The 13,296-nt window shown below is 32.6% G+C and overlaps 1 long non-coding RNA gene across 1 annotated transcript; it reads right to left on the minus strand.

Annotated features, from left to right (window-relative positions):
- Window positions 1-11,044: 11,044 nt before the first annotated feature.
- Window positions 11,045-12,285, minus strand: LOC139858828 (uncharacterized). The gene is made up of 2 exons (XR_011763092.1): window positions 12,048-12,285; window positions 11,045-11,399 (listed from the first exon to the last, which is right to left on the minus strand). It is a non-coding gene; the product is annotated as an uncharacterized lncRNA (long non-coding RNA).
- Between the last annotated feature and the right edge of the window lie 1,011 nt (window positions 12,286-13,296).

Here is a 13,296-nt window from a genome sequence, read left to right on the forward strand (position 1 = left end):
TTTCTGCTCCCTTTTTATCTCGGATTTCAATATCGAACTCTTGTAAGAGTAAGATCCAACGGATTAATCGTGGTTTGGCATCTGGTTTCGAAAATAGGTATCTAAGAGCAGAATGGTCGGTATAGACCACCGTTTTAGCTAGAACGAGATATGATCGAAATTTGTCAAAAGCAAAGACAATAGCAAGGAGTTCTTTTTCAGTAGTTGTATAGTTCGTTTGTGCTCCTTGTAACGTCTTACTAGCATAATAAATAGGTTGAAATCGTTTTTCAATCCTTTGTCCTAAAACGGCTCCCATTGCAAAATCACTTGCATCGCATATAAGTTCGAACGGTAAATTCCAATTTGGAGTTATCATGATCGGTGCATTAGTGAGTTTTTCTTTAAGAATATTAAAAGATTTGATACATTCATCCGAAAAGATGAATGGAGCATCCTTTTCTAGGAGTTTATTCATAGGAGTGGCAATTTTAGAAAAATCTTTTATGAAATGTCGGTAAAAACCGGCATGCCCTAGAAAACTCCTAACTCCTCTAACATTGGTGGGATGTGGAAGTTTAGCAATTACATCTACTTTAGCTCTATCCACTTCAATTCCTTCCTTTGAAATTTTATGACCAAGAACGATGCCTTCTTTAACCATGAAATGGCATTTCTCCCAATTAAGAACTAGATTTGATTGTTCGCATCTAATAAGCATTCGTTCAAGATTAACTAGACATGATTCAAAAGTATCACCGAAGACTGAAAAGTCATCCATGAAAACTTCCATGCGTTCTTCTATCATGTCGTGAAAAATCGCCATCATGCACCTTTGAAAGGTTGCATGGGGCATTGCAAAGTCCAAATGGCATGCGTTTGTAAGCAAAAGTACCATAAGGGCATGTGAATGTGGTTTTCTCTTGGTCCTCGGGTGCTATTGGAATTTGAAAATATTCGGAAAAATCATCTAGAAAACAATAGTAACTATTTCCGGCTAATCTTTCCAACATTTGATCAATGAAAGGTAAGGGAAAGTGATCTTTTCTGGTGGCGTCATTTAATTTTCTATAATCAATACAAACATGCCATCCTGTTACAGTCATAGTAGGAATAAGCTCATTTTTTTCATTTGTGATGACAATCATGCCACCCTTCTTAGGTACGCATTGAACTGGGCTTACTCATGGACTATCAGAGATTAGATAAATTAAACCTGCATCTAGCAGTTTAATAATTTCTTTCTTAACAACATCTTGCATATTAGGATTTAGTCTTCTTTGGCGTTGCACATACATTTTATGACCTTCTTCCATAAGGATTTTATGTGTGCAATACGAAGGACTTATTCCTTTAATATCATCAATTTTCCATGCAATAGCTGGTTTATGAGCTTTTAGCACAGAAATGAGTTGATATTTTTCATTTTCAGTAAGAGAAGACGATATTATTACAGGTAATTCAGATTCACCATGTAAATAAGCATATTCCAAATGGTTTGGAAGTGGCTTTAACTCTAATGTCGGTGGTTCTTCTATCGATGATTTATATTGATATCTGTCTTCTTCTTTTAGCATTTGAATTTCTTCTGTTGTTGGTTCATATCCATTAGCCATAAGTGTAGCTAACATTTCAGTTTCATCAATTGGTTCAGTTCCTTCTCCTAAAGAACATTCTCCTGTTCCTTGTAATTCTGGAAATTCTTCTAACAATTCTGCATGTGAATCTATAGTTTGAATATAATAACATGTATCATCTGCAGATTGCGGTTGTTGCATTGCTCTATCAACAGAAAAGGTAACACTCTCGTCCTCTATACTTAGGGTCAGTTTCTTACCGAACACGTCTATTATTGCTTTAGCCGTGTTTAAGAATGGTCTTCCTAATATGAGAGGAACTCGAGAATCTTCTTCCATGTCCAGAATAATAAAATCTACTGGAAATACTAAAGTACTAACTTTAACTAGCATGTTCTCCATTATCCCTCTAGGATATTTTATTGATCTATCTGCTAGTTGTATACTTATTCGTGTTGGTTTCAATTCTCCAAGGTCTAGTTTAGCGTATAGTGAATACGGCATTAAATTTATACTAGCACCTAAATCTGGCAATGATTCTATTGAACTAAGACTACCCAGAAAACATGGAATTGTGAAACTTCCTGGATCTGAAAGTTTTTCTGGTATCTTATTCAACAGCACTGGAGAACAATTAGCATTCATTGTAACAGCCGAGAGTTCTTCCATTTTCTTTCTATTCGTGATTAGATCTTTCAGAAATTTAGCATATCTAGGCATTCCTGAAATTACATCAATGATAGGAAGATTTACATTTATTTGTTTAAACATATCCAAGAATTTAGATTGCTCGGCTTCAAGTCTCTCTTTTCTCATTTTACTGGGGTAAGGAAGTGGTGGTTGGTATGGTTTAACATAAGGTTTTGCCTTAACTGTGTTATCTTCATTAACTTTTTCAACTACCGGTTCTTTTTCCTTATTTTGTTCAGATTGTGGTTCTTGTAGAGCAGGAATAGCTTCATCAGAAATTACAGGTATTTCAGGTGGTTTAAGTGTAATACCACTTATTGTGGTAATGGCTTTAGCTGTTTCATTCCGGGGGTTAGCATTTGTATCACTAGGTAGACTTCTCGGTTTTCTTTCACCTATCAACATTGCTAGGTTACTTACTTCTTGTTCAAGATTTTGAATAGAAGCTTGTTGATTTCTAAATGCTTGAGCATTTTGTTCATTGATTTGTTTCTGAGATGTGAAAAACTGAGTTTGAGATTCAACTAGCTTCGACATCATGTCTTCTAAATTTGGCTTTTTATCATCGGTTTGTGGTGGTTTGTTTTGAAAAATAGGTCTTTGCTGGTTGTAAGTATTATTGGATACTTGTTGATTGCTAGGACCTTGTTGATTGTTGTATGGAACATTTCGGTTATAATTCTGGTTTTGATTGTAGATTGGTCTTGGCGGTTGATAATTATTCTGATAATTATTTTCAGGCCTTTGGTTTATGTATGAAACATTCTCTCTTTGTTCCATTGTTAGTTCAATACTGAGACAATCTTTTGTTAAATGTGGTCCTCCACACTGCTCACAACTAATTCATATTGATTGAATATCTTTAGTCATCTTTTCCATTCGTCTCTCGACAGCATCTATCTTTGCGAAAATGGAATCTAAGTCATGGCTAGAATCGGCTCTAGCTGCTTTAGATGATCTAACGATATCTTTTTCTTGGTGCCACTCATGTGAGTGGGAAGCAGTGTTATCAATAATTTTGTAAGCGTCACTTGCGGTTTTCTTCATAATGGAACCACCAGCTGCTATATCGATGTCTTTTCTTGTAGTGATGTCGCATCCTTGGTAGAATATTTGTACTATTTGACAAGTGTCTAAACCATGTTGCGGACATCCTCTTAATAACTTTTCAAATCTTGTCCATGCCTCATATAGAGTTTCATTTGGCCTTTGTGTGAACGTAACAATTTCTCCTTGAAGTCTCACGGCTTTAGATGCTGGAAAGAATTGTTTAAGAAATTTTTCAACTAAAACATCCCATGTATCAATCGCCCCTTCAGGTAACGATTCTAACCAATCTTTGGCTTCTCCCTTTAAAGTCCAGGGAAATAACATGAGATATATCTGTTCATCCTCAACTTCTCTGGTTTTAAATAAAGTGCAGATCCTATTAAATGTACGAAGATGTTCATTTGGATCTTCCTTCGGTGCACCACTAAATTGGCATTGATTAGTTACCATGTGTAGAATTTGTCCCTTGATTTCATAATCTGGCGCATTAATGTCAGGTTGAGTAATTGCGTGACCTTGGCCAGTGCGTTTAGCTCGCATTCGGTCTTCCATACTTAGAGGTTCCAGATTCTCCATGATTGAATTTGTTGAATCTGAATCACTATAGGATTCTGATTTAATGGTAGGTTCCTCAACAATCTCTGTTTGAATGATTGGTGGTTCTGGAGGAAAGATTAATAGTTCAGGATCTCTGAATTGTCCCTGAATATTCTCCGAATTCTCAATTGTGAGGTCGGGTTCAAAAAATGGATTATCGAAAATTTGAATTGGAGTACTTGGTTGACTGGATGACGATTCTAAAGAAAAATCAACGGCGACAATATTTGCTAGATGTCTTGATCGAGTTACAGGTGGTGAACGTACAAAAGGTGGTGAACGTTTTGCTCGGTGTATTTACTGAATATCCTATTAGTTATAAAAGATAAAAATTATATAAGTTATCAAATTAACAGACTTTTCTGCTTTTGCCCACGTTTCGAATAGCCAATAGATGCAGCAGGGAGCCGGAACCCTTTAAATCGGAAGCTCACAACTCAGCCACTAACAAATCCAACTATTACTACGAAGAAGAAAATTTGGATGTCTATCAATTTAACCACTTAAAATAATTTTTCTTTGAAATTTTAAAGAAATTTAGAGAAGAAATAGAAAATTCTATGTCCTAAAAACTAGAATGTCGAGAAATAAGAAAGAAAAAGAGCGCGTCGAAAAACGTCGAAAAATAAAAAGTCGAAAAATAAAATAAGAAAGTAGCGCGTCGAAATGTAAAAAGGAACTAAAAACTAAGAATTAAAAATTGCGTCTAAAAATATTAAAGCTTAAAAAAAACTAAATCCCAAATGGCAATAACTTAGAAAGGTACTAAAAACTTAAAATGGCGTCGCAAAATTCTAAAGCATCTAAATCTTAGTCTAAAGAAAAAGCACTTAAGGGATTTTACGGCAAAGCCTAAAAATCTAAAAATAAAAATAACTATGGCAAAAACTATGTCTTAAAACTAAATACGAGCGAAAAATACAAAAATTACGCTAAAACAAATAAAAAGATACAAAATATAAAAATAAACTTAAAGTTGTAAAAAAATACAATTTTTACAAAAATATTATTTTTATATTATTTATTTTATAAAACTATTAATTTTATAATTTAAAAAAACTAATTTATCTAAATAATACAAATTAATAAAAACTAAAACTTAAATAATAAATAATTAAAAACCTAATTAGGGTTTAATAATTAATAATAATACTCCGTAATGATTGCTGTTGGATGGTTAACTGTGGCGTGTCAGACACAGTCATGCGATCGCATGAATATTTGCCTTCGGGCTCATGCGATCGCATGAGTTAGGGTTTCGGGCCAGTATGTGGGCTGCTACAGTACCAGGCCCGATACTTTTATATATTTTTTTTCTGTTTTGCTGTATTTATATTTATAAAAAGTATTTATATAAATTAAATAAAACTTATATTTTTACAAACTAAAAATAGAAATAGAGAAAATTTATAAAACTTATATATTTAACAAACTATTAAAAATATATAATTTTTGTTTTTCTTTTTATATTTTTGAATATTTAAAACGTATTTTTACAAAAGCGTATTTTTATAAAAGTAAACTAAAAATTAATATTTTTTTTTTTTATATATAGCGTTACGCTTCCAGCGTTTAAGCAAGAATGCTCCCCGGTAGCGGCGCCAAAAATACTTGATGTTATGCGAGGGGTATATGAAATAGTATTAATTTTTACAAGGAAATACTATTAAATACGATACAATTTTACACAAGATATTTATTTATTTATAGAGTGGATATACCTAAACCTTGCTACAACACTTATAGGCAGTGTACCTAATCGTACAGTAGTGTAGTTTTTAGTAAGTCCGGTTCGTTCCACATAGATCTTTTAAACAAGCTTAACGCTATATTTTTAAAAACTATATTTGTAAAAATACAAAAATATATAAATAATATTATTATTATAAAAGGGGGTTTTTACCGTTTAATGACCGGTTTGTCGATTTTAAAACTTTAGTCGCAGTTAAAACCTAATGTAAAATATTAAATATATAAAAGACTTAATTTAAAGCGTAAAGTAAATAACGATAATAAAATTGCGATAAATAAAAGTGCGATAAATAAAATTGCGATAATAAAAAAAAGTACGATAATTAAAAGTGCAATTAAATACAATGACAATAAATAAAAGTGCGATAATTAAAAGTGCAATTAAATATGAAATATATAAATTATGCTTATTTAAACTTCCGTAATCATGATGTTTGACGTGTTGTTTTTAGTTTATTCCCATGGGTTAATTGTCCTTTGTCCTGGATTATTCGATATGTCCATACGGATTTGTCCATAATAGTCCATCAGTCATAATCATAAAGTGCGAAAGTCTTCGTCAAATTATTCTTATTCCCGAAGTCAAATATTCCAATTAATTGGGGATTCGAATTGTAACAAGGTCTTAATACTTTGTTTAATGAATACACCAGGTTATCGACTGTGTGTAGTCCAAGGTTTCACTACTTTGTTAACAATTACACCAATTACCCTTGAATGTAATCCACCCCTGTTTCAACAAGTCTATTAACTATTAATCCAGTTCCGTGTCAGGTAAAATGAACAATTATTGGTATTTATAGATATCCCGCCCACTGTACCCAGTCAAGCGTATGTGGTTATATATAAATACGTCAAATTATAAGTCTATATATTAAATCAACGAGGTATCATTTAGTTAATATAAAACCCATTAATAGCCCATAGTATAATTTCCACAAGTGTCGTTCTTTTATCCAAACCCCAATTATGGTACAAAGCCCAATTACCCAATTTTAATATTTAGCCCAACATCACGATTACTTCGGCATTAAATAAGCATAATAATAACTTAGCTACGAGACATTAAATTAAAAAGGTTGAACATAACTTACAATGATTAAAAATAGCGTAGCGTTACACGGACAGAATTTCGACTTACACCCTTACAACATTCGCTAACATACCCTTATTATTATTAAAATTAAAATTAAAATTAAAATTAAAATAATAATATATATATATATATTATACGTGAGAGAGATAGAGAAAAAGATATATGGATATTTGATCAACCAAACTGCGAATTTATAGGGGTGTCGCCTGGATTTCAGGGCCATGCGATCGCATGGAAAATAAGCCTACAGGCCATGCGATCGCATGGAGGTAGGTATCAGTTCACATGAGTTTGTTTTCTTGTTTGCCGACGTTTATAATATGTAATATAATATATATATATATATATATATATATATATATATATATATATATATATATATATATATATATATATATATATATATATATATATATATATATATATATATATATATTAATTTTAAGAATTAATTATATATTATATTATATTCATGTGCATAGTTGACTCATAATTTTTAGTCCGTTGCGTCGAGCTTTGAGAGTTGACTTTGGTCCCGGTTCCGGATTTTCGAACGTCCTTGCGTACAATTTAATATCTTGTATTTTGCGTTTCGCGTCTTGTACTCTTGTAATTTTGAGACGTTTCTTATCAATAATTGGAACCACTTTGATTGTACTTTGTACTTTTCAGCTTTTTGGTCGTTTGCGTCTTCAATTCGTCGAATCTGTCTTTTGTCTTCACCTTTTATTATTTAAACGAATATCACTTGTAAATAGAACAATTGCAACTAAAAGCTTGTCTTTCTTGAGGGATAATGCTATGAAATATATGTTCGTTTTTAGCATTATCAACGGCGCCATCTACTTAGGTCCCGTTATGTGGTCATAATTCTTTAAAACAACGTTCGATTAAAAGTATGTCGCATTCATTTCAAATGTGAGGATGTTTCATGGTTTACAAAGTAGTTCAACGACTAAATAAGTCACAACGTTTTAAGTACAAATGAAACCTATGCGACACAATTTAAGTAAAGTCAAAATACGCTCCATGTATGCATGTATACTCGACATCCAAGCAAGTATCAAAAAGAGTGCGGAAGCATGTATCACAAAGCGTTCAAGGACCTGAGAAAACATATAGAAAACTGTCAACGAAAACGTTGGTGAAATCATAGGTGTATTAGTAACGTCGTTTTTGAACCACAAGATTTAATATTTCCATAAAGTTGATTATCTAAATTGTTTGCATTCCAAAAGTTGTTGCATGTTCGCGAGCACCCAATTATCAAAACTTAACTGTTTTGTACCCTGTTACGTAGTGTTAGAACATACACTAGACTCGAAAATATATTTCATCCGCTAACGGTAGCGAACCGTCCGAATGAGAGCTCGTCAAGCCCATGTGATCACATAACATAAGTTCACGTTTACACCCTGCAAGTGTAACTAATGATAATTGAATTGAGGCTTTTTGTTCTAACTCATTGTGGAATGTTTGTTTTCGTACTTGTGTTCAAAGCATAAAAGTATGATACGTATATGTTTCTCATCCCATAGTTTAAAGAGTAAAAGTTGTTGAAAAGGTGGGACTATGATCTCACCTTGTGTGCACGAAAGGAAAGGTACTTCGCAAAGTAAATGTGTGTAAGAACGAATGCTAGTCTTGACCTAAACAAATAGGTCGTATCAATAACGGTAAACACGGTTGGTCAAAGTTGTTCAATTAGTCATATGGCTCGTTACGACTCGATTATTTAACATGTTAGTCAAATTGTCATGTTTCATACAAGATACAAGTATAAAAGCAAGTTAGAACGATTGCATAAGTATTTGGTTAGATTTGACTAAAAGTCAACTTTGGTCGAGTCAAAGTCAATGAAAAAGTCAACACGTTCGGGTGGGATCTCGAACTATTTTTCTGAGCTAATTAATCATATATAAGCATGTTAGAACAAGTTACACATTAATCGGAGTTGCGGTTAAGCGGGAAAGGATTTGTGAAAAACAAAACACGAGTATGTTTGGCCTGGGGAAATGCGCGGTGCGCTCAGGAGTGCGCGGCTCGCATTAAAGCGTGGAACCATGTCAGGTATAGTCTCAGGAGTTATGTAATTGCACCTTCAAAATTGCGTGGCGCGCGAAAGAATGCGCGGTGCGCATTACTACATAAAAGATGTTGTTTGCTGAAATTTTGTTAAGTCTCGAACCAAAAATCACCAACTCACAAATAACGAACCGTAAACACTCAAAACACGTATCTTATATCGTTGGAAAGGTAATTCAACGAGGAATACAACTAAACACATTTCATTAACCAAAAGCATCATTTATAAAAATCAAATCCAAGTTGAATGCTCATTTAATGTTCATCATAAATGCTTCAAGTTCATTAATGCATATTGATGATTCGGGAATTAAATGCACACATATAATACGCCATTTCGTAGGTAATTATGCATACAATACAACTAAACACTTACAAACAACATTGCAAAACATTCAATGCATCAAAAGTTCATTTTACTTCTATCAAACCCTAACTCAAAATCCTAAATTTAACAATTATGTTTATGAAGCTTTTCCATGTCAACCTACACACCAAATTGAAGCTAGTGACGCTACTAATACATTTAATACATGCACTTTTAACATCTAACAACATTTAAGCAACTAAATCTCAAGATCAAACACACCCAATTATCAAGTTCATGCTAGTTACTTAAAATAACAAGATCGAGCATATAAATCACATATTCATGTTAGACTTGAGCCATAGACACTAATTAACACTTTTACAAGTTAAAAACATCAAGAACAAAGAATCTAGTGTTTTTAGAAAGTTACCCAAAAGAGATGAAATCGGTATGGAGTCGAAGAGGAAGATGCAAGGATTCCAAATATGTAATTGTTTTGAAGAACGCTTGCTAGATTGAAAATGGATGATGATTCTTTGATTTGGGTTTTTGAGAGCAAAAGTGGAAGTATCAAATGAGATGGGGAAGTGAATGGTTGAGTGGAGGAGAAGGGTTTGACTAGTGGACCTAGTCAAATCTTTGGCCTCTTGGCAAGTTAGTCCCTCAAGTTTAAAAGCGGGTGCGTGAATTAACCAAACGAATTATCTTAAATACGTAGAGTAAACGAGAGACGTTATAATTAAATAACGGACTTTAAATTATTTAAACGGGAAAAAAGGCGGGATGTTACAAACGATGTATTGAGCAAGTTGAATTGTGGAAATACCACTATTCAACTTGAGGGGGGTGTTAGAATACAGAACCAAAAAGGGACCATTTCCTGAAATGGAAGTTTGACTTTGGATCAGAAGTAAAGTTAACTTCATCATTTCCATAAGTAAAAGGCAACATAAATCTGAGCACAAAGCATGAGGCAACGGTTATAATCACAAGCATATTTCCTATTTTGATAAAGGGGTTCCAAAATGAGATTTGGAGCCTAACCTCTAATAGAAATAGCTGTTGTATTTTTTGTGTATAAAAACACTTATCAAATGTAAACTGAATAACAATCAATTCAACAATGTAGTCCTTAAAGTTTAAACTCTCTTGTTCTCTTTTATCTTCTTTTACTTTATCAACTTAAATCAGTTTATATTCAGTCCAAGATCAATAAACAATCAAACATATTCCGCATATCAATTGTTAACACCTCCAACATTTGAGATTATTGTATAGCTACATATTGAATTTGAAGTTTATTCACCATAAATTATGTTTAATCATCATTCATTCCTTTTTTCTTACACCCGAGAAATTCATGTAGCCACCTTCATTTATTTTTTTATTTGGAGTAGGAGGTTCACCATACATGCATGCTCATTCCGCTTATGAACTCGTCGCAATTCTTCATTTCATCGATGTGCTTGCTTGGATTGATCAACTTGCCAACCACTTAACTACTTAAGGGAGCTTTATCTTGGATATAACTTCAGTAAAACCATCCGACTCATCGTCTTCGGGAGTAAGTTGTGAGATGAGACCAAAAGGTTCTATATCTAAGTTGCCACCTTTTGCCTTCAAATTCTTTTTCTTTTCACTACTGGATGGGTTGGGATTACCACGTGAATTTATCTTTTCTCTAACTTTTGAAGTGTTAAATGACCCATTTCAACCGGTACTACTTATTGCTCAGTGCAACCAGTACTATATATAATAATCGATTCTAACAGTACTACGCATTATGACCAAGTTTATTACACGCCACTAAGTCAAACCCTTTGACCCACCCAGCTAGCCACCTCCAACGAACAAACTTGTTTTAATAGTATAAAGAAACAGAAATACTTACCTTAAAAACATATCCAATAATAATCAATACACAAAATTAGATTAACATATCCAATTATGACTCATTCAACCAACAAAAAACATAACATCATACCATTGTTTTCACGATTCTGCAGTCATTTTTTTTTCCGAACAGCAGGAAAATTTCATTAAAAACTACCTCCCTAGCGAGCAGCTAGGAAAGACCAAAAAACTACAAATTACAGAGGCTTTGAAGGCCAATCGTTCCAACTAATATTACATTTATTTCTATTACGGTACCAATTAAATGAGAAAAAACGAATGGAGTCGAACAAAGTCTCTTTCTTCATCTTGTGGTTAGCAAATAGAGAGTCATTCCGAAGCCTCCAAAATCATTCATGCTCAAAATCCTCTGCAGCAACCCACAATTATTTCATCAATAGTGCTACAACTATACAGGAACACAGTTCAATATGAAGATAATAATTAACCAAGAATGAACACAAATATTTAGTTCACAAATAGATAGGAAATTTTAAATCAGTTATTAGTAAATATATAAAAAATAACTACCAATTCTCAAAACAAAGATCAAATTTGAGGTGTACACAACTCAAACTATTTTATTAACCCTGACAGAAAGAATGTGGAAATAAAGAAAGCCCTTTCTCCATAATCTCAACTTAATTTATGGACTCAAATGAATATTCCTCAATAACGTTTACACTAAATGTAGAATCCAATGCAAATATCGATAAATAACTTTTGTAGAAGAAAATCATATTGAAAAAAAAAAAAAAAAAAACAATTACAATGAAACTGAAAGTTCAATATCTATCATAATATAGTATGATATTTGTATAAGTAAAAAACATATATGAAACACAGATTTGTAATAGCCATTATCTACCCTTTAATCATAATAATTTTTACCATTAACTTGATTATCATAACCATCAATTATTGACCCTCACAATTTCGATTGTAATTAGATTACGTGATTCGAAAGCAAATTAATCATCGATCAAATAACATAACATTTGTAATATGAATTGATTACCTGATTTCATATACATTAGAGTTCGTGTATAGCGGCTAATCTTCACCATTCGCCGGACAATAGTTATAGCGGCTGGTCTTCATGATCGGTAATAACTCACCTGAATATAGATGTTTAAGTCTGATTACACCAAAATTTTCACGATCATGATATTGATTTGAGAGGGTGAGAGGATTTTGGAAGAAAAAAAAAAATGAATGGTTGCCTCTGGATTTGGATTTTGGTAACTGATGTTCAAAATGGAACCCCAATTTTGTTAATCCTTCCCGTGCTTTATTTTTATTTTTATTTTTTTTAACTACAAGGGTATTTTAGTCCGTTCACTCTAAAAATATAGCATTATGAGGTAATAAAGATGAGGTGTCTTTTTTAATGGTTAAGATTTATTGAATCTCAAAGAATGAATGGCTAGGATTTGAAGTTAGATTATTAGATGATCTCATTTAATTTTTCTTATTATATTATAATAATTATATTATAATTATATATTTATATATTATATATTATATATTATATATTATTATACCTATATACTAAAACACACCCGGTATTTCGTCATTCCAGTTGTTTTGAACCTATATACTAAAACACACCCGGAATTTCGTTATTCCAGTTGTTTTGAATTGTCGTTTTCAGTTTGCGTTCACACTGTAATCGGTCCCTCAACTTTGACTCAGTTTACACAACGGTCCCTTAAGTTTTCATTTTCTCAGGGGTACAAAGTATAAATATATAATTTTATTAAAATAAAAGAAACTAATTTCACCCGATTTTTTAACGGGCACTATCTTCTCGCTCAGTGCGAGTTAAATTTTTCGAAGACCACCGTTTAACTCGAAATAATCTTACAAACCCAATGGGACTAACTACACGCTAAACGGACAACGTTAAAAAAAGCTAAATATGTCACCAAACAACCCAACCTATTAGATATATTAGGTACCAAACAACGTATATCCAAATTCGACCGCGCGTTGAATACAATCGCAGCAATGCGCTGTCGAATTTTTTTCTAGTTATATATAAGAGAGATAGAGAGAGAGAGAGAGAGAGAGAGAGAGAGAGAGAGAGAGATTATTTTTCTCTATACTCTCTAAACAATAAATCTTGTTACCTCTGTTAATGCATGTAAAAAAGTAAGGGTAAAACTACAAAGTTAATAAAAGTACAGTGTGATAACGACATTTTATAAACTATGTATTATTTGTCTGGAGACAATTTAAATATAAAGTTGCGTTTAATATCTAGC

This window comes from Rutidosis leptorrhynchoides, chromosome 7 (assembly GCF_046630445.1).
Source record: "Rutidosis leptorrhynchoides isolate AG116_Rl617_1_P2 chromosome 7, CSIRO_AGI_Rlap_v1, whole genome shotgun sequence".
Lineage (NCBI taxonomy): Eukaryota > Viridiplantae > Streptophyta > Magnoliopsida > Asterales > Asteraceae > Rutidosis > Rutidosis leptorrhynchoides.